This window comes from Schistocerca serialis, chromosome 2, assembly GCF_023864345.2.
Source record: "Schistocerca serialis cubense isolate TAMUIC-IGC-003099 chromosome 2, iqSchSeri2.2, whole genome shotgun sequence".
Lineage (NCBI taxonomy): Eukaryota > Metazoa > Arthropoda > Insecta > Orthoptera > Acrididae > Schistocerca > Schistocerca serialis.
The window spans coordinates 1,124,095,109-1,124,116,180 of NC_064639.1; the positions used below are offsets into that span (position 1 = coordinate 1,124,095,109).

The 21,072-nt window shown below is 53.4% G+C and overlaps 46 non-coding genes across 46 annotated transcripts; 20 read left to right on the top strand and 26 right to left on the bottom strand.

Moving 5' to 3' along the window:
• Positions 1–95: 95 nt before the first annotated feature.
• Positions 96–168, bottom strand: Trnav-aac (transfer RNA valine (anticodon AAC)). Its single transcript has one exon. It is a non-coding gene; the product is annotated as a tRNA-Val (tRNA).
• A 708-nt stretch (positions 169–876) lies between these two features.
• Positions 877–948, top strand: Trnap-agg (transfer RNA proline (anticodon AGG)). Its single transcript has one exon. It is a non-coding gene; the product is annotated as a tRNA-Pro (tRNA).
• A 193-nt stretch (positions 949–1,141) lies between these two features.
• Trnav-aac (transfer RNA valine (anticodon AAC)) lies at positions 1,142–1,214 on the bottom strand. Its single transcript has one exon. It is a non-coding gene; the product is annotated as a tRNA-Val (tRNA).
• A 708-nt stretch (positions 1,215–1,922) lies between these two features.
• On the top strand, positions 1,923–1,994 carry Trnap-agg (transfer RNA proline (anticodon AGG)). The gene has a single exon. It is a non-coding gene; the product is annotated as a tRNA-Pro (tRNA).
• A 193-nt stretch (positions 1,995–2,187) lies between these two features.
• Trnav-aac (transfer RNA valine (anticodon AAC)) lies at positions 2,188–2,260 on the bottom strand. Its single transcript has one exon. It is a non-coding gene; the product is annotated as a tRNA-Val (tRNA).
• A 708-nt stretch (positions 2,261–2,968) lies between these two features.
• Positions 2,969–3,040, top strand: Trnap-agg (transfer RNA proline (anticodon AGG)). The gene has a single exon. It is a non-coding gene; the product is annotated as a tRNA-Pro (tRNA).
• A 193-nt stretch (positions 3,041–3,233) lies between these two features.
• On the bottom strand, positions 3,234–3,306 carry Trnav-aac (transfer RNA valine (anticodon AAC)). The gene has a single exon. It is a non-coding gene; the product is annotated as a tRNA-Val (tRNA).
• Positions 3,307–4,014: 708 nt separating this feature from the next.
• Trnap-agg (transfer RNA proline (anticodon AGG)) lies at positions 4,015–4,086 on the top strand. Its single transcript has one exon. It is a non-coding gene; the product is annotated as a tRNA-Pro (tRNA).
• A 193-nt stretch (positions 4,087–4,279) lies between these two features.
• Positions 4,280–4,352, bottom strand: Trnav-aac (transfer RNA valine (anticodon AAC)). Its single transcript has one exon. It is a non-coding gene; the product is annotated as a tRNA-Val (tRNA).
• Positions 4,353–5,060: 708 nt separating this feature from the next.
• Positions 5,061–5,132, top strand: Trnap-agg (transfer RNA proline (anticodon AGG)). The gene has a single exon. It is a non-coding gene; the product is annotated as a tRNA-Pro (tRNA).
• A 193-nt stretch (positions 5,133–5,325) lies between these two features.
• Trnav-aac (transfer RNA valine (anticodon AAC)) lies at positions 5,326–5,398 on the bottom strand. Its single transcript has one exon. It is a non-coding gene; the product is annotated as a tRNA-Val (tRNA).
• A 708-nt stretch (positions 5,399–6,106) lies between these two features.
• Positions 6,107–6,178, top strand: Trnap-agg (transfer RNA proline (anticodon AGG)). The gene has a single exon. It is a non-coding gene; the product is annotated as a tRNA-Pro (tRNA).
• Positions 6,179–6,371: 193 nt separating this feature from the next.
• Positions 6,372–6,444, bottom strand: Trnav-aac (transfer RNA valine (anticodon AAC)). The gene has a single exon. It is a non-coding gene; the product is annotated as a tRNA-Val (tRNA).
• A 158-nt stretch (positions 6,445–6,602) lies between these two features.
• Trnav-cac (transfer RNA valine (anticodon CAC)) lies at positions 6,603–6,675 on the bottom strand. The gene has a single exon. It is a non-coding gene; the product is annotated as a tRNA-Val (tRNA).
• A 488-nt stretch (positions 6,676–7,163) lies between these two features.
• Positions 7,164–7,235, top strand: Trnap-agg (transfer RNA proline (anticodon AGG)). Its single transcript has one exon. It is a non-coding gene; the product is annotated as a tRNA-Pro (tRNA).
• Positions 7,236–7,428: 193 nt separating this feature from the next.
• On the bottom strand, positions 7,429–7,501 carry Trnav-aac (transfer RNA valine (anticodon AAC)). Its single transcript has one exon. It is a non-coding gene; the product is annotated as a tRNA-Val (tRNA).
• A 708-nt stretch (positions 7,502–8,209) lies between these two features.
• Positions 8,210–8,281, top strand: Trnap-agg (transfer RNA proline (anticodon AGG)). Its single transcript has one exon. It is a non-coding gene; the product is annotated as a tRNA-Pro (tRNA).
• Positions 8,282–8,474: 193 nt separating this feature from the next.
• On the bottom strand, positions 8,475–8,547 carry Trnav-aac (transfer RNA valine (anticodon AAC)). The gene has a single exon. It is a non-coding gene; the product is annotated as a tRNA-Val (tRNA).
• Positions 8,548–8,705: 158 nt separating this feature from the next.
• On the bottom strand, positions 8,706–8,778 carry Trnav-cac (transfer RNA valine (anticodon CAC)). The gene has a single exon. It is a non-coding gene; the product is annotated as a tRNA-Val (tRNA).
• A 488-nt stretch (positions 8,779–9,266) lies between these two features.
• Trnap-agg (transfer RNA proline (anticodon AGG)) lies at positions 9,267–9,338 on the top strand. Its single transcript has one exon. It is a non-coding gene; the product is annotated as a tRNA-Pro (tRNA).
• A 193-nt stretch (positions 9,339–9,531) lies between these two features.
• On the bottom strand, positions 9,532–9,604 carry Trnav-aac (transfer RNA valine (anticodon AAC)). Its single transcript has one exon. It is a non-coding gene; the product is annotated as a tRNA-Val (tRNA).
• Positions 9,605–10,312: 708 nt separating this feature from the next.
• Trnap-agg (transfer RNA proline (anticodon AGG)) lies at positions 10,313–10,384 on the top strand. The gene has a single exon. It is a non-coding gene; the product is annotated as a tRNA-Pro (tRNA).
• A 193-nt stretch (positions 10,385–10,577) lies between these two features.
• Positions 10,578–10,650, bottom strand: Trnav-aac (transfer RNA valine (anticodon AAC)). The gene has a single exon. It is a non-coding gene; the product is annotated as a tRNA-Val (tRNA).
• A 708-nt stretch (positions 10,651–11,358) lies between these two features.
• Trnap-agg (transfer RNA proline (anticodon AGG)) lies at positions 11,359–11,430 on the top strand. The gene has a single exon. It is a non-coding gene; the product is annotated as a tRNA-Pro (tRNA).
• A 193-nt stretch (positions 11,431–11,623) lies between these two features.
• Trnav-aac (transfer RNA valine (anticodon AAC)) lies at positions 11,624–11,696 on the bottom strand. The gene has a single exon. It is a non-coding gene; the product is annotated as a tRNA-Val (tRNA).
• Positions 11,697–12,404: 708 nt separating this feature from the next.
• Positions 12,405–12,476, top strand: Trnap-agg (transfer RNA proline (anticodon AGG)). Its single transcript has one exon. It is a non-coding gene; the product is annotated as a tRNA-Pro (tRNA).
• Positions 12,477–12,669: 193 nt separating this feature from the next.
• Trnav-aac (transfer RNA valine (anticodon AAC)) lies at positions 12,670–12,742 on the bottom strand. The gene has a single exon. It is a non-coding gene; the product is annotated as a tRNA-Val (tRNA).
• Positions 12,743–13,450: 708 nt separating this feature from the next.
• On the top strand, positions 13,451–13,522 carry Trnap-agg (transfer RNA proline (anticodon AGG)). Its single transcript has one exon. It is a non-coding gene; the product is annotated as a tRNA-Pro (tRNA).
• A 193-nt stretch (positions 13,523–13,715) lies between these two features.
• Positions 13,716–13,788, bottom strand: Trnav-aac (transfer RNA valine (anticodon AAC)). Its single transcript has one exon. It is a non-coding gene; the product is annotated as a tRNA-Val (tRNA).
• A 158-nt stretch (positions 13,789–13,946) lies between these two features.
• Trnav-cac (transfer RNA valine (anticodon CAC)) lies at positions 13,947–14,019 on the bottom strand. Its single transcript has one exon. It is a non-coding gene; the product is annotated as a tRNA-Val (tRNA).
• Positions 14,020–14,507: 488 nt separating this feature from the next.
• On the top strand, positions 14,508–14,579 carry Trnap-agg (transfer RNA proline (anticodon AGG)). Its single transcript has one exon. It is a non-coding gene; the product is annotated as a tRNA-Pro (tRNA).
• A 193-nt stretch (positions 14,580–14,772) lies between these two features.
• On the bottom strand, positions 14,773–14,845 carry Trnav-aac (transfer RNA valine (anticodon AAC)). The gene has a single exon. It is a non-coding gene; the product is annotated as a tRNA-Val (tRNA).
• A 708-nt stretch (positions 14,846–15,553) lies between these two features.
• Positions 15,554–15,625, top strand: Trnap-agg (transfer RNA proline (anticodon AGG)). Its single transcript has one exon. It is a non-coding gene; the product is annotated as a tRNA-Pro (tRNA).
• A 193-nt stretch (positions 15,626–15,818) lies between these two features.
• Positions 15,819–15,891, bottom strand: Trnav-aac (transfer RNA valine (anticodon AAC)). Its single transcript has one exon. It is a non-coding gene; the product is annotated as a tRNA-Val (tRNA).
• Positions 15,892–16,049: 158 nt separating this feature from the next.
• Positions 16,050–16,122, bottom strand: Trnav-cac (transfer RNA valine (anticodon CAC)). The gene has a single exon. It is a non-coding gene; the product is annotated as a tRNA-Val (tRNA).
• Positions 16,123–16,610: 488 nt separating this feature from the next.
• Trnap-agg (transfer RNA proline (anticodon AGG)) lies at positions 16,611–16,682 on the top strand. The gene has a single exon. It is a non-coding gene; the product is annotated as a tRNA-Pro (tRNA).
• Positions 16,683–16,875: 193 nt separating this feature from the next.
• Positions 16,876–16,948, bottom strand: Trnav-aac (transfer RNA valine (anticodon AAC)). The gene has a single exon. It is a non-coding gene; the product is annotated as a tRNA-Val (tRNA).
• A 708-nt stretch (positions 16,949–17,656) lies between these two features.
• Positions 17,657–17,728, top strand: Trnap-agg (transfer RNA proline (anticodon AGG)). Its single transcript has one exon. It is a non-coding gene; the product is annotated as a tRNA-Pro (tRNA).
• Positions 17,729–17,921: 193 nt separating this feature from the next.
• Trnav-aac (transfer RNA valine (anticodon AAC)) lies at positions 17,922–17,994 on the bottom strand. The gene has a single exon. It is a non-coding gene; the product is annotated as a tRNA-Val (tRNA).
• Positions 17,995–18,702: 708 nt separating this feature from the next.
• Trnap-agg (transfer RNA proline (anticodon AGG)) lies at positions 18,703–18,774 on the top strand. The gene has a single exon. It is a non-coding gene; the product is annotated as a tRNA-Pro (tRNA).
• Positions 18,775–18,967: 193 nt separating this feature from the next.
• On the bottom strand, positions 18,968–19,040 carry Trnav-aac (transfer RNA valine (anticodon AAC)). Its single transcript has one exon. It is a non-coding gene; the product is annotated as a tRNA-Val (tRNA).
• Positions 19,041–19,198: 158 nt separating this feature from the next.
• On the bottom strand, positions 19,199–19,271 carry Trnav-cac (transfer RNA valine (anticodon CAC)). Its single transcript has one exon. It is a non-coding gene; the product is annotated as a tRNA-Val (tRNA).
• A 488-nt stretch (positions 19,272–19,759) lies between these two features.
• Trnap-agg (transfer RNA proline (anticodon AGG)) lies at positions 19,760–19,831 on the top strand. The gene has a single exon. It is a non-coding gene; the product is annotated as a tRNA-Pro (tRNA).
• A 193-nt stretch (positions 19,832–20,024) lies between these two features.
• Positions 20,025–20,097, bottom strand: Trnav-aac (transfer RNA valine (anticodon AAC)). The gene has a single exon. It is a non-coding gene; the product is annotated as a tRNA-Val (tRNA).
• A 158-nt stretch (positions 20,098–20,255) lies between these two features.
• Positions 20,256–20,328, bottom strand: Trnav-cac (transfer RNA valine (anticodon CAC)). Its single transcript has one exon. It is a non-coding gene; the product is annotated as a tRNA-Val (tRNA).
• Positions 20,329–20,816: 488 nt separating this feature from the next.
• Positions 20,817–20,888, top strand: Trnap-agg (transfer RNA proline (anticodon AGG)). The gene has a single exon. It is a non-coding gene; the product is annotated as a tRNA-Pro (tRNA).
• Positions 20,889–21,072: the final 184 nt, after the last annotated feature.

Consider the following 21,072-nt stretch of genomic DNA (forward strand, 5'->3'; position numbering starts at 1 on the left):
ACCGTCTGGTCCGACGTATGAAGGTGATTGCCAAGCTTTAGGTACAGAACGTGGCAAATGCTTGTCGGTATGTCTTGTTTAAAGTGATGAAAAAGTGTTTCCGCCCGGGATCGAACCGGGGATCTTCTGCGTGTTAGGCAGACGTGATAACCGCTACACCACGGAAACTACTGCTTTCGTTCTTGCTTCTCAGAGAACTTGTAGCAAGGTTGCCATCGTAGCTTAAAAATTCAGTAAATGCGGCACTTGCATGACGAAGGTACATGTAGCAGATCCACACACGACGTGGCTCACTCGAGTAGTATGCGACATAGGCAGGAAAATAATGTTCCCGCCCGGGGACCTTCTGCGTGTGAAGCAGACGTGATAACCGCTACACTACGGAAACGACGGATACGCTCTCTCCATCCTTGTACACTCGAAGACGCCTCAGCCTTTCTCCCGTCCGCGCATGCACACACCATAGTTCATTTGACAGCCTGAAACCCATCGTAGCCGAGGGCTCAACAAGTATTCGGGGTGCTCGAGAGGGTGTATGTCGTAGCATCCCCAACGAGATAGCGGCGTTTCGCGCAGTCGTTATTGCAAGTCACATCAGCAAAAACAATCACCTCCTTAGCAGCAGGCAGTGCGCACCCGGCGGCAGCTCTACATGAACATGCCAATAGCCCTAGAAGGCCGCCGACCGCGGGCCACGGCACCTCCGAGAACGGTGCTGCCCGTGACCCACGGTGTCGCCACACAGTCTGTCGAAGAACAGCACTGCCGGCAGAAAGCACCTTCCCCATCCCGCCAGCTGCACCAGATTCAAAGAGCACCCTGGACGACTTCGAGGGATTCAGTTTGCTGAAATAATTGGCGTTCACGCTGTCAAAGGGCTCGTTGGTCTAGGGGTATGATTCCTGCTTAGGGTGCAGGAGGTCCCGGGTTCAAATCCCGGACGAGCCCTAGCGTTTTGTGCAAACTGGTCGCACGTAGGTGGCTGAATCAGCGCAAAAAGCTGCCCGTCAGTGTAAAGTGAATTTCATACTTGGTGTAAAGAAATGACCGTCTGGTCCGACGTATGAAGGTGATTGCCAAGCTTTAGGTACAGAACGTGGCAAATGCTTGTCGGTATGTCTTGTTTAAAGTGATGAAAAAGTGTTTCCGCCCGGGATCGAACCGGGGATCTTCTGCGTGTTAGGCAGACGTGATAACCGCTACACCACGGAAACTACTGCTTTCGTTCTTGCTTCTCAGAGAACTTGTAGCAAGGTTGCCATCGTAGCTTAAAAATTCAGTAAATGCGGCACTTGCATGACGAAGGTACATGTAGCAGATCCACACACGACGTGGCTCACTCGAGTAGTATGCGACATAGGCAGGAAAATAATGTTCCCGCCCGGGGACCTTCTGCGTGTGAAGCAGACGTGATAACCGCTACACTACGGAAACGACGGATACGCTCTCTCCATCCTTGTACACTCGAAGACGCCTCAGCCTTTCTCCCGTCCGCGCATGCACACACCATAGTTCATTTGACAGCCTGAAACCCATCGTAGCCGAGGGCTCAACAAGTATTCGGGGTGCTCGAGAGGGTGTATGTCGTAGCATCCCCAACGAGATAGCGGCGTTTCGCGCAGTCGTTATTGCAAGTCACATCAGCAAAAACAATCACCTCCTTAGCAGCAGGCAGTGCGCACCCGGCGGCAGCTCTACATGAACATGCCAATAGCCCTAGAAGGCCGCCGACCGCGGGCCACGGCACCTCCGAGAACGGTGCTGCCCGTGACCCACGGTGTCGCCACACAGTCTGTCGAAGAACAGCACTGCCGGCAGAAAGCACCTTCCCCATCCCGCCAGCTGCACCAGATTCAAAGACCACCCCGGACGACTTCGAGGGATTCAGTTTGCTGAAATAATTGGCGTTCACGCTGTCAGAGGGCTCGTTGGTCTAGGGGTATGATTCCTGCTTAGGGTGCAGGAGGTCCCGGGTTCAAATCCCGGACGAGCCCTAGCGTTTTGTGCAAACTGGTCGCACGTAGGTGGCTGAATCAGCGCAAAAAGCTGCCCGTCAGTGTAAAGTGAATTTCATACTTGGTGTAAAGAAATGACCGTCTGGTCCGACGTATGAAGGTGATTGCCAAGCTTTAGGTACAGAACGTGGCAAATGCTTGTCGGTATGTCTTGTTTAAAGTGATGAAAAAGTGTTTCCGCCCGGGATCGAACCGGGGATCTTCTGCGTGTTAGGCAGACGTGATAACCGCTACACCACGGAAACTACTGCTTTCGTTCTTGCTTCTCAGAGAACTTGTAGCAAGGTTGCCATCGTAGCTTAAAAATTCAGTAAATGCGGCACTTGCATGACGAAGGTACATGTAGCAGATCCACACACGACGTGGCTCACTCGAGTAGTATGCGACATAGGCAGGAAAATAATGTTCCCGCCCGGGGACCTTCTGCGTGTGAAGCAGACGTGATAACCGCTACACTACGGAAACGACGGATACGCTCTCTCCATCCTTGTACACTCGAAGACGCCTCAGCCTTTCTCCCGTCCGCGCATGCACACACCATAGTTCATTTGACAGCCTGAAACCCATCGTAGCCGAGGGCTCAACAAGTATTCGGGGTGCTCGAGAGGGTGTATGTCGTAGCATCCCCAACGAGATAGCGGCGTTTCGCGCAGTCGTTATTGCAAGTCACATCAGCAAAAACAATCACCTCCTTAGCAGCAGGCAGTGCGCACCCGGCGGCAGCTCTACATGAACATGCCAATAGCCCTAGAAGGCCGCCGACCGCGGGCCACGGCACCTCCGAGAACGGTGCTGCCCGTGACCCACGGTGTCGCCACACAGTCTGTCGAAGAACAGCACTGCCGGCAGAAAGCACCTTCCCCATCCCGCCAGCTGCACCAGATTCAAAGACCACCCCGGACGACTTCGAGGGATTCAGTTTGCTGAAATAATTGGCGTTCACGCTGTCAGAGGGCTCGTTGGTCTAGGGGTATGATTCCTGCTTAGGGTGCAGGAGGTCCCGGGTTCAAATCCCGGACGAGCCCTAGCGTTTTGTGCAAACTGGTCGCACGTAGGTGGCTGAATCAGCGCAAAAAGCTGCCCGTCAGTGTAAAGTGAATTTCATACTTGGTGTAAAGAAATGACCGTCTGGTCCGACGTATGAAGGTGATTGCCAAGCTTTAGGTACAGAACGTGGCAAATGCTTGTCGGTATGTCTTGTTTAAAGTGATGAAAAAGTGTTTCCGCCCGGGATCGAACCGGGGATCTTCTGCGTGTTAGGCAGACGTGATAACCGCTACACCACGAAAACTACTGCTTTCGTTCTTGCTTCTCAGAGAACTTGTAGCAAGGTTGCCATCGTAGCTTAAAAATTCAGTAAATGCGGCACTTGCATGACGAAGGTACATGTAGCAGATCCACACACGACGTGGCTCACTCGAGTAGTATGCGACATAGGCAGGAAAATAATGTTCCCGCCCGGGGACCTTCTGCGTGTGAAGCAGACGTGATAACCGCTACACTACGGAAACGACGGATACGCTCTCTCCATCCTTGTACACTCGAAGACGCCTCAGCCTTTCTCCCGTCCGCGCATGCACACACCATAGTTCATTTGACAGCCTGAAACCCATCGTAGCCGAGGGCTCAACAAGTATTCGGGGTGCTCGAGAGGGTGTATGTCGTAGCATCCCCAACGAGATAGCGGCGTTTCGCGCAGTCGTTATTGCAAGTCACATCAGCAAAAACAATCACCTCCTTAGCAGCAGGCAGTGCGCACCCGGCGGCAGCTCTACATGAACATGCCAATAGCCCTAGAAGGCCGCCGACCGCGGGCCACGGCACCTCCGAGAACGGTGCTGCCCGTGACCCACGGTGTCGCCACACAGTCTGTCGAAGAACAGCACTGCCGGCAGAAAGCACCTTCCCCATCCCGCCAGCTGCACCAGATTCAAAGAGCACCCTGGACGACTTCGAGGGATTCAGTTTGCTGAAATAATTGGCGTTCACGCTGTCAAAGGGCTCGTTGGTCTAGGGGTATGATTCCTGCTTAGGGTGCAGGAGGTCCCGGGTTCAAATCCCGGACGAGCCCTAGCGTTTTGTGCAAACTGGTCGCACGTAGGTGGCTGAATCAGCGCAAAAAGCTGCCCGTCAGTGTAAAGTGAATTTCATACTTGGTGTAAAGAAATGACCGTCTGGTCCGACGTATGAAGGTGATTGCCAAGCTTTAGGTACAGAACGTGGCAAATGCTTGTCGGTATGTCTTGTTTAAAGTGATGAAAAAGTGTTTCCGCCCGGGATCGAACCGGGGATCTTCTGCGTGTTAGGCAGACGTGATAACCGCTACACCACGGAAACTACTGCTTTCGTTCTTGCTTCTCAGAGAACTTGTAGCAAGGTTGCCATCGTAGCTTAAAAATTCAGTAAATGCGGCACTTGCATGACGAAGGTACATGTAGCAGATCCACACACGACGTGGCTCACTCGAGTAGTATGCGACATAGGCAGGAAAATAATGTTCCCGCCCGGGGACCTTCTGCGTGTGAAGCAGACGTGATAACCGCTACACTACGGAAACGACGGATACGCTCTCTCCATCCTTGTACACTCGAAGACGCCTCAGCCTTTCTCCCGTCCGCGCATGCACACACCATAGTTCATTTGACAGCCTGAAACCCATCGTAGCCGAGGGCTCAACAAGTATTCGGGGTGCTCGAGAGGGTGTATGTCGTAGCATCCCCAACGAGATAGCGGCGTTTCGCGCAGTCGTTATTGCAAGTCACATCAGCAAAAACAATCACCTCCTTAGCAGCAGGCAGTGCGCACCCGGCGGCAGCTCTACATGAACATGCCAATAGCCCTAGAAGGCCGCCGACCGCGGGCCACGGCACCTCCGAGAACGGTGCTGCCCGTGACCCACGGTGTCGCCACACAGTCTGTCGAAGAACAGCACTGCCGGCAGAAAGCACCTTCCCCATCCCGCCAGCTGCACCAGATTCAAAGACCACCCCGGACGACTTCGAGGGATTCAGTTTGCTGAAATAATTGGCGTTCACGCTGTCAGAGGGCTCGTTGGTCTAGGGGTATGATTCCTGCTTAGGGTGCAGGAGGTCCCGGGTTCAAATCCCGGACGAGCCCTAGCGTTTTGTGCAAACTGGTCGCACGTAGGTGGCTGAATCAGCGCAAAAAGCTGCCCGTCAGTGTAAAGTGAATTTCATACTTGGTGTAAAGAAATGACCGTCTGGTCCGACGTATGAAGGTGATTGCCAAGCTTTAGGTACAGAACGTGGCAAATGCTTGTCGGTATGTCTTGTTTAAAGTGATGAAAAAGTGTTTCCGCCCGGGATCGAACCGGGGATCTTCTGCGTGTTAGGCAGACGTGATAACCGCTACACCACGGAAACTACTGCTTTCGTTCTTGCTTCTCAGAGAACTTGTAGCAAGGTTGCCATCGTAGCTTAAAAATTCAGTAAATGCGGCACTTGCATGACGAAGGTACATGTAGCAGATCCACACACGACGTGGCTCACTCGAGTAGTATGCGACATAGGCAGGAAAATAATGTTCCCGCCCGGGGACCTTCTGCGTGTGAAGCAGACGTGATAACCGCTACACTACGGAAACGACGGATACGCTCTCTCCATCCTTGTACACTCGAAGACGCCTCAGCCTTTCTCCCGTCCGCGCATGCACACACCATAGTTCATTTGACAGCCTGAAACCCATCGTAGCCGAGGGCTCAACAAGTATTCGGGGTGCTCGAGAGGGTGTATGTCGTAGCATCCCCAACGAGATAGCGGCGTTTCGCGCAGTCGTTATTGCAAGTCACATCAGCAAAAACAATCACCTCCTTAGCAGCAGGCAGTGCGCACCCGGCGGCAGCTCTACATGAACATGCCAATAGCCCTAGAAGGCCGCCGACCGCGGGCCACGGCACCTCCGAGAACGGTGCTGCCCGTGACCCACGGTGTCGCCACACAGTCTGTCGAAGAACAGCACTGCCGGCAGAAAGCACCTTCCCCATCCCGCCAGCTGCACCAGATTCAAAGACCACCCCGGACGACTTCGAGGGATTCAGTTTGCTGAAATAATTGGCGTTCACGCTGTCAGAGGGCTCGTTGGTCTAGGGGTATGATTCCTGCTTAGGGTGCAGGAGGTCCCGGGTTCAAATCCCGGACGAGCCCTAGCGTTTTGTGCAAACTGGTCGCACGTAGGTGGCTGAATCAGCGCAAAAAGCTGCCCGTCAGTGTAAAGTGAATTTCATACTTGGTGTAAAGAAATGACCGTCTGGTCCGACGTATGAAGGTGATTGCCAAGCTTTAGGTACAGAACGTGGCAAATGCTTGTCGGTATGTCTTGTTTAAAGTGATGAAAAAGTGTTTCCGCCCGGGATCGAACCGGGGATCTTCTGCGTGTTAGGCAGACGTGATAACCGCTACACCACGGAAACTACTGCTTTCGTTCTTGCTTCTCAGAGAACTTGTAACAAGGTTGCCATCGTAACTTAAAAATTCAGTAAATGCGGCACTTGCATGACGAAGGTACATGTAGCAGATCCACACACGACGTGGCTCACTCGAGTAGTATGCGACATAGGCAGGAAAGTACTGTTCCCGCCCGGGATCGAACCGGGGACCTTCTGCGTGTGGAGCAGACGTGATAACCGCTACACTACGGAAACGACGGATACGCTCTCTCCATCCTTGTACACTCGAAGACGCCTCAGCCTTTCTCCCGTCCGCGCATGCAAACACCATAGTTCATTTGACAGCCTGAAACCCATCGTAGCCGAGGGCTCAACAAGTATTCGGGGTGCTCGAGAGGGTGTATGTCGTAGCATCCCCAACGAGATAGCGGCGTTTCGCGCAGTCGTTATTGCAAGTCACATCAGCAAAAACAATCACCTCCTTAGCAGCAGGCAGTGCGCACCCGGCGGCAGCTCTACATGAACATGCCAATAGCCCTAGAAGGCCGCCGACCGCGGGCCACGGCACCTCCGAGAACGGTGCTGCCCGTGACCCACGGTGTCGCCACACAGTCTGTCGAAGAACAGCACTGCCGGCAGAAAGCACCTTCCCCATCCCGCCAGCTGCACCAGATTCAAAGAGCACCCTGGACGACTTCGAGGGATTCAGTTTGCTGAAATAATTGGCGTTCACGCTGTCAAAGGGCTCGTTGGTCTAGGGGTATGATTCCTGCTTAGGGTGCAGGAGGTCCCGGGTTCAAATCCCGGACGAGCCCTAGCGTTTTGTGCAAACTGGTCGCACGTAGGTGGCTGAATCAGCGCAAAAAGGTGCCCGTAAGTGTAAAGTGAATTTCATACTTGGTGTAAAGAAATGACCGTCTGGTCCGACGTATGAAGGTGATTGCCAAGCTTTAGGTACAGAACGTGGCAAATGCTTGTCGGTATGTCTTGTTTAAAGTGATGAAAAAGTGTTTCCGCCCGGGATCGAACCGGGGATCTTCTGCGTGTTAGGCAGACGTGATAACCGCTACACCACGGAAACTACTGCTTTCGTTCTTGCTTCTCAGAGAACTTGTAGCAAGGTTGCCATCGTAACTTAAAAATTCAGTAAATGCGGCACTTGCATGACGAAGGTACATGTAGCAGATCCACACACGACGTGGCTCACTCGAGTAGTATGCGACATAGGCAGGAAAATAATGTTCCCGCCCGGGGACCTTCTGCGTGTGAAGCAGACGTGATAACCGCTACACTACGGAAACGACGGATACGCTCTCTCCATCCTTGTACACTCGAAGACGCCTCAGCCTTTCTCCCGTCCGCGCATGCACACACCATAGTTCATTTGACAGCCTGAAACCCATCGTAGCCGAGGGCTCAACAAGTATTCGGGGTGCTCGAGAGGGTGTATGTCGTAGCATCCCCAACGAGATAGCGGCGTTTCGCGCAGTCGTTATTGCAAGTCACATCAGCAAAAACAATCACCTCCTTAGCAGCAGGCAGTGCGCACCCGGCGGCAGCTCTACATGAACATGCCAATAGTCCTAGAAGGCCGCCGACCGCGGGCCACGGCACCTCCGAGAACGGTGCTGCCCGTGACCCACGGTGTCGCCACACAGTCTGTCGAAGAACAGCACTGCCGGCAGAAAGCACCTTCCCCATCCCGCCAGCTGCACCAGATTCAAAGAGCACCCCGGACGACTTCGAGGGATTCAGTTTGCTGAAATAATTGGCGTTCACGCTGTCAGAGGGCTCGTTGGTCTAGGGGTATGGTTCCTGCTTAGGGTGCAGGAGGTCCCGGGTTCAAATCCCGGACGAGCCCTAGCGTTTTGTGCAAACTGGTCGCACGTAGGTGGCTGAATCAGCGCAAAAAGCTGCCCGTCAGTGTAAAGTGAATTTCATACTTGGTGTAAAGAAATGACCGTCTGGTCCGACGTATGAAGGTGATTGCCAAGCTTTAGGTACAGAACGTGGCAAATGCTTGTCGGTATGTCTTGTTTAAAGTGATGAAAAAGTGTTTCCGCCCGGGATCGAACCGGGGATCTTCTGCGTGTTAGGCAGACGTGATAACCGCTACACCACGGAAACTACTGCTTTCGTTCTTGCTTCTCAGAGAACTTGTAGCAAGGTTGCCATCGTAACTTAAAAATTCAGTAAATGCGGCACTTGCATGACGAAGGTACATGTAGCAGATCCACACACGACGTGGCTCACTCGAGTAGTATGCGACATAGGCAGGAAAGTACTGTTCCCGCCCGGGATCGAACCGGGGACCTTCTGCGTGTGGAGCAGACGTGATAACCGCTACACTACGGAAACGACGGATACGCTCTCTCCATCCTTGTACACTCGAAGACGCCTCAGCCTTTCTCCCGTCCGCGCATGCAAACACCATAGTTCATTTGACAGCCTGAAACCCATCGTAGCCGAGGGCTCAACAAGTATTCGGGGTGCTCGAGAGGGTGTATGTCGTAGCATCCCCAACGAGATAGCGGCGTTTCGCGCAGTCGTTATTGCAAGTCACATCAGCAAAAACAATCACCTCCTTAGCAGCAGGCAGTGCGCACCCGGCGGCAGCTCTACATGAACATGCCAATAGCCCTAGAAGGCCGCCGACCGCGGGCCACGGCACCTCCGAGAACGGTGCTGCCCGTGACCCACGGTGTCGCCACACAGTCTGTCGAAGAACAGCACTGCCGGCAGAAAGCACCTTCCCCATCCCGCCAGCTGCACCAGATTCAAAGAGCACCCTGGACGACTTCGAGGGATTCAGTTTGCTGAAATAATTGGCGTTCACGCTGTCAAAGGGCTCGTTGGTCTAGGGGTATGATTCCTGCTTAGGGTGCAGGAGGTCCCGGGTTCAAATCCCGGACGAGCCCTAGCGTTTTGTGCAAACTGGTCGCACGTAGGTGGCTGAATCAGCGCAAAAAGCTGCCCGTCAGTGTAAAGTGAATTTCATACTTGGTGTAAAGAAATGACCGTCTGGTCCGACGTATGAAGGTGATTGCCAAGCTTTAGGTACAGAACGTGGCAAATGCTTGTCGGTATGTCTTGTTTAAAGTGATGAAAAAGTGTTTCCGCCCGGGATCGAACCGGGGATCTTCTGCGTGTTAGGCAGACGTGATAACCGCTACACCACGGAAACTACTGCTTTCGCTCTTGCTTCTCAGAGAACTTGTAGCAAGGTTGCCATCGTAACTTAAAAATTCAGTAAATGCGGCACTTGCATGACGAAGGTACATGTAGCAGATCCACACACGACGTGGCTCACTCGAGTAGTATGCGACATAGGCAGGAAAATAATGTTCCCGCCCGGGGACCTTCTGCGTGTGAAGCAGACGTGATAACCGCTACACTACGGAAACGACGGATACGCTCTCTCCATCCTTGTACACTCGAAGACGCCTCAGCCTTTCTCCCGTCCGCGCATGCACACACCATAGTTCATTTGACAGCCTGAAACCCATCGTAGCCGAGGGCTCAACAAGTATTCGGGGTGCTCGAGAGGGTGTATGTCGTAGCATCCCCAACGAGATAGCGGCGTTTCGCGCAGTCGTTATTGCAAGTCACATCAGCAAAAACAATCACCTCCTTAGCAGCAGGCAGTGCGCACCCGGCGGCAGCTCTACATGAACATGCCAATAGCCCTAGAAGGCCGCCGACCGCGGGCCACGGCACCTCCGAGAACGGTGCTGCCCGTGACCCACGGTGTCGCCACACAGTCTGTCGAAGAACAGCACTGCCGGCAGAAAGCACCTTCCCCATCCCGCCAGCTGCACCAGATTCAAAGAGCACCCTGGACGACTTCGAGGGATTCAGTTTGCTGAAATAATTGGCGTTCACGCTGTCAAAGGGCTCGTTGGTCTAGGGGTATGATTCCTGCTTAGGGTGCAGGAGGTCCCGGGTTCAAATCCCGGACGAGCCCTAGCGTTTTGTGCAAACTGGTCGCACGTAGGTGGCTGAATCAGCGCAAAAAGCTGCCCGTAAGTGTAAAGTGAATTTCATACTTGGTGTAAAGAAATGACCGTCTGGTCCGACGTATGAAGGTGATTGCCAAGCTTTAGGTACAGAACGTGGCAAATGCTTGTCGGTATGTCTTGTTTAAAGTGATGAAAAAGTGTTTCCGCCCGGGATCGAACCGGGGATCTTCTGCGTGTTAGGCAGACGTGATAACCGCTACACCACGGAAACTACTGCTTTCGTTCTTGCTTCTCAGAGAACTTGTAGCAAGGTTGCCATCGTAACTTAAAAATTCAGTAAATGCGGCACTTGCATGACGAAGGTACATGTAGCAGATCCACACACGACGTGGCTCACTCGAGTAGTATGCGACATAGGCAGGAAAATAATGTTCCCGCCCGGGGACCTTCTGCGTGTGAAGCAGACGTGATAACCGCTACACTACGGAAACGACGGATACGCTCTCTCCATCCTTGTACACTCGAAGACGCCTCAGCCTTTCTCCCGTCCGCGCATGCACACACCATAGTTCATTTGACAGCCTGAAACCCATCGTAGCCGAGGGCTCAACAAGTATTCGGGGTGCTCGAGAGGGTGTATGTCGTAGCATCCCCAACGAGATAGCGGCGTTTCGCGCAGTCGTTATTGCAAGTCACATCAGCAAAAACAATCACCTCCTTAGCAGCAGGCAGTGCGCACCCGGCGGCAGCTCTACATGAACATGCCAATAGCCCTAGAAGGCCGCCGACCGCGGGCCACGGCACCTCCGAGAACGGTGCTGCCCGTGACCCACGGTGTCGCCACACAGTCTGTCGAAGAACAGCACTGCCGGCAGAAAGCACCTTCCCCATCCCGCCAGCTGCACCAGATTCAAAGAGCACCCTGGACGACTTCGAGGGATTCAGTTTGCTGAAATAATTGGCGTTCACGCTGTCAAAGGGCTCGTTGGTCTAGGGGTATGATTCCTGCTTAGGGTGCAGGAGGTCCCGGGTTCAAATCCCGGACGAGCCCTAGCGTTTTGTGCAAACTGGTCGCACGTAGGTGGCTGAATCAGCGCAAAAAGCTGCCCGTAAGTGTAAAGTGAATTTCATACTTGGTGTAAAGAAATGACCGTCTGGTCCGACGTATGAAGGTGATTGCCAAGCTTTAGGTACAGAACGTGGCAAATGCTTGTCGGTATGTCTTGTTTAAAGTGATGAAAAAGTGTTTCCGCCCGGGATCGAACCGGGGATCTTCTGCGTGTTAGGCAGACGTGATAACCGCTACACCACGGAAACTACTGCTTTCGTTCTTGCTTCTCAGAGAACTTGTAGCAAGGTTGCCATCGTAACTTAAAAATTCAGTAAATGCGGCACTTGCATGACGAAGGTACATGTAGCAGATCCACACACGACGTGGCTCACTCGAGTAGTATGCGACATAGGCAGGAAAATAATGTTCCCGCCCGGGGACCTTCTGCGTGTGAAGCAGACGTGATAACCGCTACACTACGGAAACGACGGATACGCTCTCTCCATCCTTGTACACTCGAAGACGCCTCAGCCTTTCTCCCGTCCGCGCATGCACACACCATAGTTCATTTGACAGCCTGAAACCCATCGTAGCCGAGGGCTCAACAAGTATTCGGGGTGCTCGAGAGGGTGTATGTCGTAGCATCCCCAACGAGATAGCGGCGTTTCGCGCAGTCGTTATTGCAAGTCACATCAGCAAAAACAATCACCTCCTTAGCAGCAGGCAGTGCGCACCCGGCGGCAGCTCTACATGAACATGCCAATAGCCCTAGAAGGCCGCCGACCGCGGGCCACGGCACCTCCGAGAACGGTGCTGCCCGCGACCCACGGTGTCGCCACACAGTCTGTCGAAGAACAGCACTGCCGGCAGAAAGCACCTTCCCCATCCCGCCAGCTGCACCAGATTCAAAGAGCACCCTGGACGACTTCGAGGGATTCAGTTTGCTGAAATAATTGGCGTTCACGCTGTCAGAGGGCTCGTTGGTCTAGGGGTATGATTCCTGCTTAGGGTGCAGGAGGTCCCGGGTTCAAATCCCGGACGAGCCCTAGCGTTTTGTGCAAACTGGTCGCACGTAGGTGGCTGAATCAGCGCAAAATGCTGCCCGTCAGTGTAAAGTGAATTTCATACTTGGTGTAAAGAAATGACCGTCTGGTCCGACGTATGAAGGTGATTGCCAAGCTTTAGGTACAGAACGTGGCAAATGCTTGTCGGTATGTCTTGTTTAAAGTGATGAAAAAGTGTTTCCGCCCGGGATCGAACCGGGGATCTTCTGCGTGTTAGGCAGACGTGATAACCGCTACACGACGGAAAGTACTGCTTTCGTTCTTGCTTCTCAGAGAACTTGTAGCAAGGTTGCCATCGTAACTTAAAAATTCAGTAAATGCGGCACTTGCATGACGAAGGTACATGTAGCAGATCCACACACGACGTGGCTCACTCGAGTAGTATGCGACATAGGCAGGAAAATAATGTTCCCGCCCGGGGACCTTCTGCGTGTGAAGCAGACGTGATAACCGCTACACTACGGAAACGACGGATACGCTCTCTCCATCCTTGTACACTCGAAGACGCCTCAGCCTTTCTCCCGTCCGCGCATGCACACACCATAGTTCATTTGACAGCCTGAAACCCATCGTAGCCGAGGGCTCAACAAGTATTCGGGGTGCTCGAGAGGGTGTATGTCGTAGCATCCCCAACGAGATAGCGGCGTTTCGCGCAGTCGTTATTGCAAGTCACATCAGCAAAAACAATCACCTCCTTAGCAGCAGGCAGTGCGCACCCGGCGGCAGCTCTACATGAACATGCCAATAGCCCTAGAAGGCCGCCGACCGCGGGCCACGGCACCTCCGAGAACGGTGCTGCCCGTGACCCACGGTGTCGCCACACAGTCTGTCGAAGAACAGCACTGCCGGCAGAAAGCACCTTCCCCATCCCGCCAGCTGCACCAGATTCAAAGAGCACCCTGGACGACTTCGAGGGATTCAGTTTGCTGAAATAATTGGCGTTCACGCTGTCAGAGGGCTCGTTGGTCTAGGGGTATGATTCCTGCTTAGGGTGCAGGAGGTCCCGGGTTCAAATCCCGGACGAGCCCTAGCGTTTTGTGCAAACTGGTCGCACGTAGGTGGCTGAATCAGCGCAAAAAGCTGCCCGTCAGTGTAAAGTGAATTTCATACTTGGTGTAAAGAAATGACCGTCTGGTCCGACGTATGAAGGTGATTGCCAAGCTTTAGGTACAGAACGTGGCAAATGCTTGTCGGTATGTCTTGTTTAAAGTGATGAAAAAGTGTTTCCGCCCGGGATCGAACCGGGGATCTTCTGCGTGTTAGGCAGACGTGATAACCGCTACACCACGGAAACTACTGCTTTCGTTCTTGCTTCTCAGAGAACTTGTAACAAGGTTGCCATCGTAACTTAAAAATTCAGTAAATGCGGCACTTGCATGACGAAGGTACATGTAGCAGATCCACACACGACGTGGCTCACTCGAGTAGTATGCGACATAGGCAGGAAAGTACTGTTCCCGCCCGGGATCGAACCGGGGACCTTCTGCGTGTGGAGCAGACGTGATAACCGCTACACTACGGAAACGACGGATACGCTCTCTCCATCCTTGTACACTCGAAGACGCCTCAGCCTTTCTCCCGTCCGCGCATGCAAACACCATAGTTCATTTGACAGCCTGAAACCCATCGTAGCCGAGGGCTCAACAAGTATTCGGGGTGCTCGAGAGGGTGTATGTCGTAGCATCCCCAACGAGATAGCGGCGTTTCGCGCAGTCGTTATTGCAAGTCACATCAGCAAAAACAATCACCTCCTTAGCAGCAGGCAGTGCGCACCCGGCGGCAGCTCTACATGAACATGCCAATAGCCCTAGAAGGCCGCCGACCGCGGGCCACGGCACCTCCGAGAACGGTGCTGCCCGTGACCCACGGTGTCGCCACACAGTCTGTCGAAGAACAGCACTGCCGGCAGAAAGCACCTTCCCCATCCCGCCAGCTGCACCAGATTCAAAGAGCACCCTGGACGACTTCGAGGGATTCAGTTTGCTGAAATAATTGGCGTTCACGCTGTCAAAGGGCTCGTTGGTCTAGGGGTGTGATTCCTGCTTAGGGTGCAGGAGGTCCCGGGTTCAAATCCCGGACGAGCCCTAGCGTTTTGTGCAAACTGGTCGCACGTAGGTGGCTGAATCAGCGCAAAAAGGTGCCCGTAAGTGTAAAGTGAATTTCATACTTGGTGTAAAGAAATGACCGTCTGGTCCGACGTATGAAGGTGATTGCCAAGCTTTAGGTACAGAACGTGGCAAATGCTTGTCGGTATGTCTTGTTTAAAGTGATGAAAAAGTGTTTCCGCCCGGGATCGAACCGGGGATCTTCTGCGTGTTAGGCAGACGTGATAACCGCTACACCACGGAAACTACTGCTTTCGTTCTTGCTTCTCAGAGAACTTGTAGCAAGGTTGCCATCGTAACTTAAAAATTCAGTAAATGCGGCACTTGCATGACGAAGGTACATGTAGCAGATCCACACACGACGTGGCTCACTCGAGTAGTATGCGACATAGGCAGGAAAATAATGTTCCCGCCCGGGGACCTTCTGCGTGTGAAGCAGACGTGATAACCGCTACACTACGGAAACGACGGATACGCTCTCTCCATCCTTGTACACTCGAAGACGCCTCAGCCTTTCTCCCGTCCGCGCATGCACACACCATAGTTCATTTGACAGCCTGAAACCCATCGTAGCCGAGGGCTCAACAAGTATTCGGGGTGCTCGAGAGGGTGTATGTCGTAGCATCCCCAACGAGATAGCGGCGTTTCGCGCAGTCGTTATTGCAAGTCACATCAGCAAAAACAATCACCTCCTTAGCAGCAGGCAGTGCGCACCCGGCGGCAGCTCTACATGAACATGCCAATAGCCCTAGAAGGCCGCCGACCGCGGGCCACGGCACCTCCGAGAACGGTGCTGCCCGTGACCCACGGTGTCGCCACACAGTCTGTCGAAGAACAGCACTGCCGGCAGAAAGCACCTTCCCCATCCCGCCAGCTGCACCAGATTCAAAGAGCACCCCGGACGACTTCGAGGGATTCAGTTTGCTGAAATAATTGGCGTTCACGCTGTCAGAGGGCTCGTTGGTCTAGGGGTATGGTTCCTGCTTAGGGTGCAGGAGGTCCCGGGTTCAAATCCCGGACGAGCCCTAGCGTTTTGTGCAAACTGGTCGCACGTAGGTGGCTGAATCAGCGCAAAAAGCTGCCCGTCAGTGTAAAGTGAATTTCATACTTGGTGTAAAGAAATGACCGTCTGGTCCGACGTATGAAGGTGATTGCCAAGCTTTAGGTACAGAACGTGGCAAATGCTTGTCGGTATGTCTTGTTTAAAGTGATGAAAAAGTGTTTCCGCCCGGGATCGAACCGGGGATCTTCTGCGTGTTAGGCAGACGTGATAACCGCTACACCACGGAAACTACTGCTTTCGTTCTTGCTTCTCAGAGAACTTGTAGCAAGGTTGCCATCGTAACTTAAAAATTCAGTAAATGCGGCACTTGCATGACGAAGGTACATGTAGCAGATCCACACACGACGTGGCTCACTCGAGTAGTATGCGACATAGGCAGGAAAGTACTGTTCCCGCCCGGGATCGAACCGGGGACCTTCTGCGTGTGGAGCAGACGTGATAACCGCTACACTACGGAAACGACGGATACGCTCTCTCCATCCTTGTACACTCGAAGACGCCTCAGCCTTTCTCCCGTCCGCGCATGCAAACACCATAGTTCATTTGACAGCCTGAAACCCATCGTAGCCGAGGGCTCAACAAGTATTCGGGGTGCTCGAGAGGGTGTATGTCGTAGCATCCCCAACGAGATAGCGGCGTTTCGCGCAGTCGTTATTGCAAGTCACATCAGCAAAAACAATCACCTCCTTAGCAGCAGGCAGTGCGCACCCGGCGGCAGCTCTACATGAACATGCCAATAGCCCTAGAAGGCCGCCGACCGCGGGCCACGGCACCTCCGAGAACGGTGCTGCCCGTGACCCACGGTGTCGCCACACAGTCTGTCGAAGAACAGCACTGCCGGCAGAAAGCACCTTCCCCATCCCGCCAGCTGCACCAGATTCAAAGAGCACCCTGGACGACTTCGAGGGATTCAGTTTGCTGAAATAATTGGCGTTCACGCTGTCAAAGGGCTCGTTGGTCTAGGGGTATGATTCCTGCTTAGGGTGCAGGAGGTCCCGGGTTCAAATCCCGGACGAGCCCTAGCGTTTTGTGCAAACTGGTCGCACGTAGGTGGCTGAATCAGCGCAAAAAGCTGCCCGTCAGTGTAAAGTGAATTTCATACTTGGTGTAAAGAAATGACCGTCTGGTCCGACGTATGAAGGTGATTGCCAAGCTTTAGGTACAGAACGTGGCAAATGCTTGTCGGTATGTCTTGTTTAAAGTGATGAAAAAGTGTTTCCGCCCGGGATCGAACCGGGGATCTTCTGCGTGTTAGGCAGACGTGATAACCGCTACACCACGGAAACTACTGCTTTCGCTCTTGCTTCTCAGAGAACTTGTAGCAAGGTTGCCATCGTAACTTAAAAATTCAGTAAATGCGGCACTTGCATGACGAAGGTACATGTAGCAGATCCACACACGACGTGGCTCACTCGAGTAGTATGCGACATAGGCAGGAAAATAATGTTCCCGCCCGGGGACCTTCTGCGTGTGAAGCAGACGTGATAACCGCTACACTACGGAAACGACGGATACGCTCTCTCCATCCTTGTACACTCGAAGACGCCTCAGCCTTTCTCCCGTCCGCGCATGCAAACACCATAGTTCATTTGACAGCCTGAAACCCATCGTAGCCGAGGGCTCAACAAGTATTCGGGGTGCTCGAGAGGGTGTATGTCGTAGCATCCCCAACGAGATAGCGGCGTTTCGCGCAGTCGTTATTGCAAGTCACATCAGCAAAAACAATCACCTCCTTAGCAGCAGGCAGTGCGCACCCGGCGGCAGCTCTATATGAACATGCCAATAGCCCTAGAAGGCCGCCGACCGCGGGCCACGGCACCTCCGAGAACGGTGCTGCCCGTGACCCACGGTGTCGCCACACAGTCTGTCGAAGAACAGCACTGCCGGCAGAAAGCACCTTCCCCATCCCGCCAGCTGCACCAGATTCAAAGAGCACCCTGGACGACTTCGAGGGATTCAGTTTGCTGAAATAATTGGCGTTCACGCTGTCAAAGGGCTCGTTGGTCTCGGGGTATGATTCCTGCTTAGGGTGCAGGAGGTCCCGGGTTCAAATCCCGGACGAGCCCTAGCGTTTTGTGCAAACTGGTCGCACGTAGGTGGCTGAATCAGCGCAAAAAGCTGCCCGTCAGTGTAAAGTGAATTTCATACTTGGTGTAAAGAAATGACCGTCTGGTCCGACGTATGAAGGTGATTGCCAAGCTTTAGGTACAGAACGTGGCAAATGCTTGTCGGTATGTCTTGTTTAAAGTGATGAAAAAGTGTTTCCGCCCGGGATCGAACCGGGGATCTTCTGCGTGTTAGGCAGACGTGATAACCGCTACACCACGGAAACTACTGCTTTCGTTCTTGCTTCTCAGAGAACTTGTAGCAAGGTTGCCATCGTAGCTTAAAAATTCAGTAAATGCGGCACTTGCATGACGAAGGTACATGTAGCAGATCCACACACGACGTGGCTCACTCGAGTAGTATGCGACATAGGCAGGAAAATAATGTTCCCGCCCGGGGACCTTCTGCGTGTGAAGCAGACGTGATAACCGCTACACTACGGAAACGACGGATACGCTCTCTCCATCCTTGTACACTCGAAGACGCCTCAGCCTTTCTCCCGTCCGCGCATGCAAACACCATAGTTCATTTGACAGCCTGAAACCCATTGTAGCCGAGGGCTCAACAAGTATTCGGGGCGCTCGAGAGGGTGTATGTCGTAGCATCCCCAACGAGATAGCGGCGTTTCGCGCAGTCATTATTGCAAGTCACATCAGCAAAAACAATCACCTCCTTAGCAGCAGGCAGTGTGCACCCGGCGGCAGCTCTACATGAACATGCCAATAGCCCTAGAAGGCCGCCGACCGCGGGCCACGGCACCTCCGAGAACGGTGCTGCCCGTGACCCACGGTGTCGCCACACAGTCTGTCGAAGAACAGCACTGCCGGCAGAAAGCACCTTCCCCATCCCGCCAGCTGCACCAGATTCAAAGAGCACCCTGGACGACTTCGAGGGATTCAGTTTGCTGAAATAATTGGCGTTCACGCTGTCAGAGGGCTCGTTGGTCTAGGGGTATGGTTCCTGCTTAGGGTGCAGGAGGTCCCGGGTTCAAATCCCGGACGAGCCCTAGCGTTTTGTGCAAACTGGTCGCACGTAGGTGGCTGAATCAGCGCAAAAAGCTGCCCGTCAGTGTAAAGTGAATTTCATACTTGGTGTAAAGAAATGACCGTCTGGTCCGACGTATGAAGGTGATTGCCAAGCTTTAGGTACAGAACGTGGCAAATGCTTGTCGGTATGTCTTGTTTAAAGTGATGAAAAAGTGTTTCCGCCCGGGATCGAACCGGGGATCTTCTGCGTGTTAGGCAGACGTGATAACCGCTACACCACGGAAACTACTGCTTTCGTTCTTGCTTCTCAGAGAACTTGTAGCAAGGTTGCCATCGTAACTTAAAAATTCAGTAAATGCGGCACTTGCATGACGAAGGTACATGTAGCAGATCCACACACGACGTGGCTCACTCGAGTAGTATGCGACATAGGCAGGAAAGTACTGTTCCCGCCCGGGATCGAACCGGGGACCTTCTGCGTGTGGAGCAGACGTGATAACCGCTACACTACGGAAACGACGGATACGCTCTCTCCATCCTTGTACACTCGAAGACGCCTCAGCCTTTCTCCCGTCCGCGCATGCAAACACCATAGTTCATTTGACAGCCTGAAAACCATCGTAGCCGAGGGCTCAACAAGTATTCGGGGTGCTCGAGAGGGTGTATGTCGTAGCATCCCCAACGAGATAGCGGCGTTTCGCGCAGTCGTTATTGCAAGTCACATCAGCAAAAACAATCACCTCCTTAGCAGCAGGCAGTGCGCACCCGGCGGCAGCTCTACATGAACATGCCAATAGCCCTAGAAGGCCGCCGACCGCGGGCCACGGCACCTCCGAGAACGGTGCTGCCCGTGACCCACGGTGTCGCCACACAGTCTGTCGAAGAACAGCACTGCCGGCAGAAAGCACCTTCCCCATCCCGCCAGCTGCACCAGATTCAAAGAGCACCCTGGACGACTTCGAGGGATTCAGTTTGCTGAAATAATTGGCGTTCACGCTGTCAAAGGGCTCGTTGGTCTAGGGGTATGATTCCTGCTTAGGGTGCAGGAGGTCCCGGGTTCAAATCCCGGACGAGCCCTAGCGTTTTGTGCAAACTGGTCGCACGTAGGTGGCTGAATCAGCGCAAAAAGCTGCCCGTCAGTGTAAAGTGAATTTCATACTTGGTGTAAAGAAATGACCGTCTGGTCCGACGTATGAAGGTGATTGCCAAGCTTTAGGTACAGAACGTGGCAAATGCTTGTCGGTATGTCTTGTTTAAAGTGATGAAAAAGTGTTTCCGCCCGGGATCGAACCGGGGATCTTCTGCGTGTTAGGCAGACGTGATAACCGCTACACCACGGAAACTACTGCTTTCGTTCTTGCTTCTCAGAGAACTTGTAGCAAGGTTGCCATCGTAACTTAAAAATTCAGTAAATGCGGCACTTGCATGACGAAGGTACATGTAGCAGATCCACACACGACGTGGCTCACTCGAGTAGTATGCGACATAGGCAGGAAAGTACTGTTCCCGCCCGGGATCGAACCGGGGACCTTCTGCGTGTGGAGCAGACGTGATAACCGCTACACTACGGAAACGACGGATACGCTCTCTCCATCCTTGTACACTCGAAGACGCCTCAGCCTTTCTCCCGTCCGCGCATGCAAACACCATAGTTCATTTGACAGCCTGAAACCCATCGTAGCCGAGGGCTCAACAAGTATTCGGGGTGCTCGAGAGGGTGTATGTCGTAGCATCCCCAACGAGATAGCGGCGTTTCGCGCAGTCGTTATTGCAAGTCACATCAGCAAAAACAATCACCTCCTTAGCAGCAGGCAGTGCGCACCCGGCGGCAGCTCTACATGAACATGCCAATAGCCCTAGAAGGCCGCCGACCGCGGGCCACGGCACCTCCGAGAACGGTGCTGCCCGTGACCCACGGTGTCGCCACACAGTCTGTCGAAGAACAGCACTGCCGGCAGAAAGCACCTTCCCCATCCCGCCAGCTGCACCAGATTCAAAGAGCACCCTGGACGACTTCGAGGGATTCAGTTTGCTGAAATAATTGGCGTTCACGCTGTCAAAGGGCTCGTTGGTCTAGGGGTATGATTCCTGCTTAGGGTGCAGGAGGTCCCGGGTTCAAATCCCGGACGAGCCCTAGCGTTTTGTGCAAACTGGTCGCACGTAGGTGGCTGAATCAGCGCAAAAAGCTGCCCGTAAGTGTAAAGTGAATTTCATACTTGGTGTAAAGAAATGACCGTCTGGTCCGACGTATGAAGGTGATTGCCAAGCTTTAGGTACAGAACGTGGCAAATGCTTGTCGGTATGTCTTGTTTAAAGTG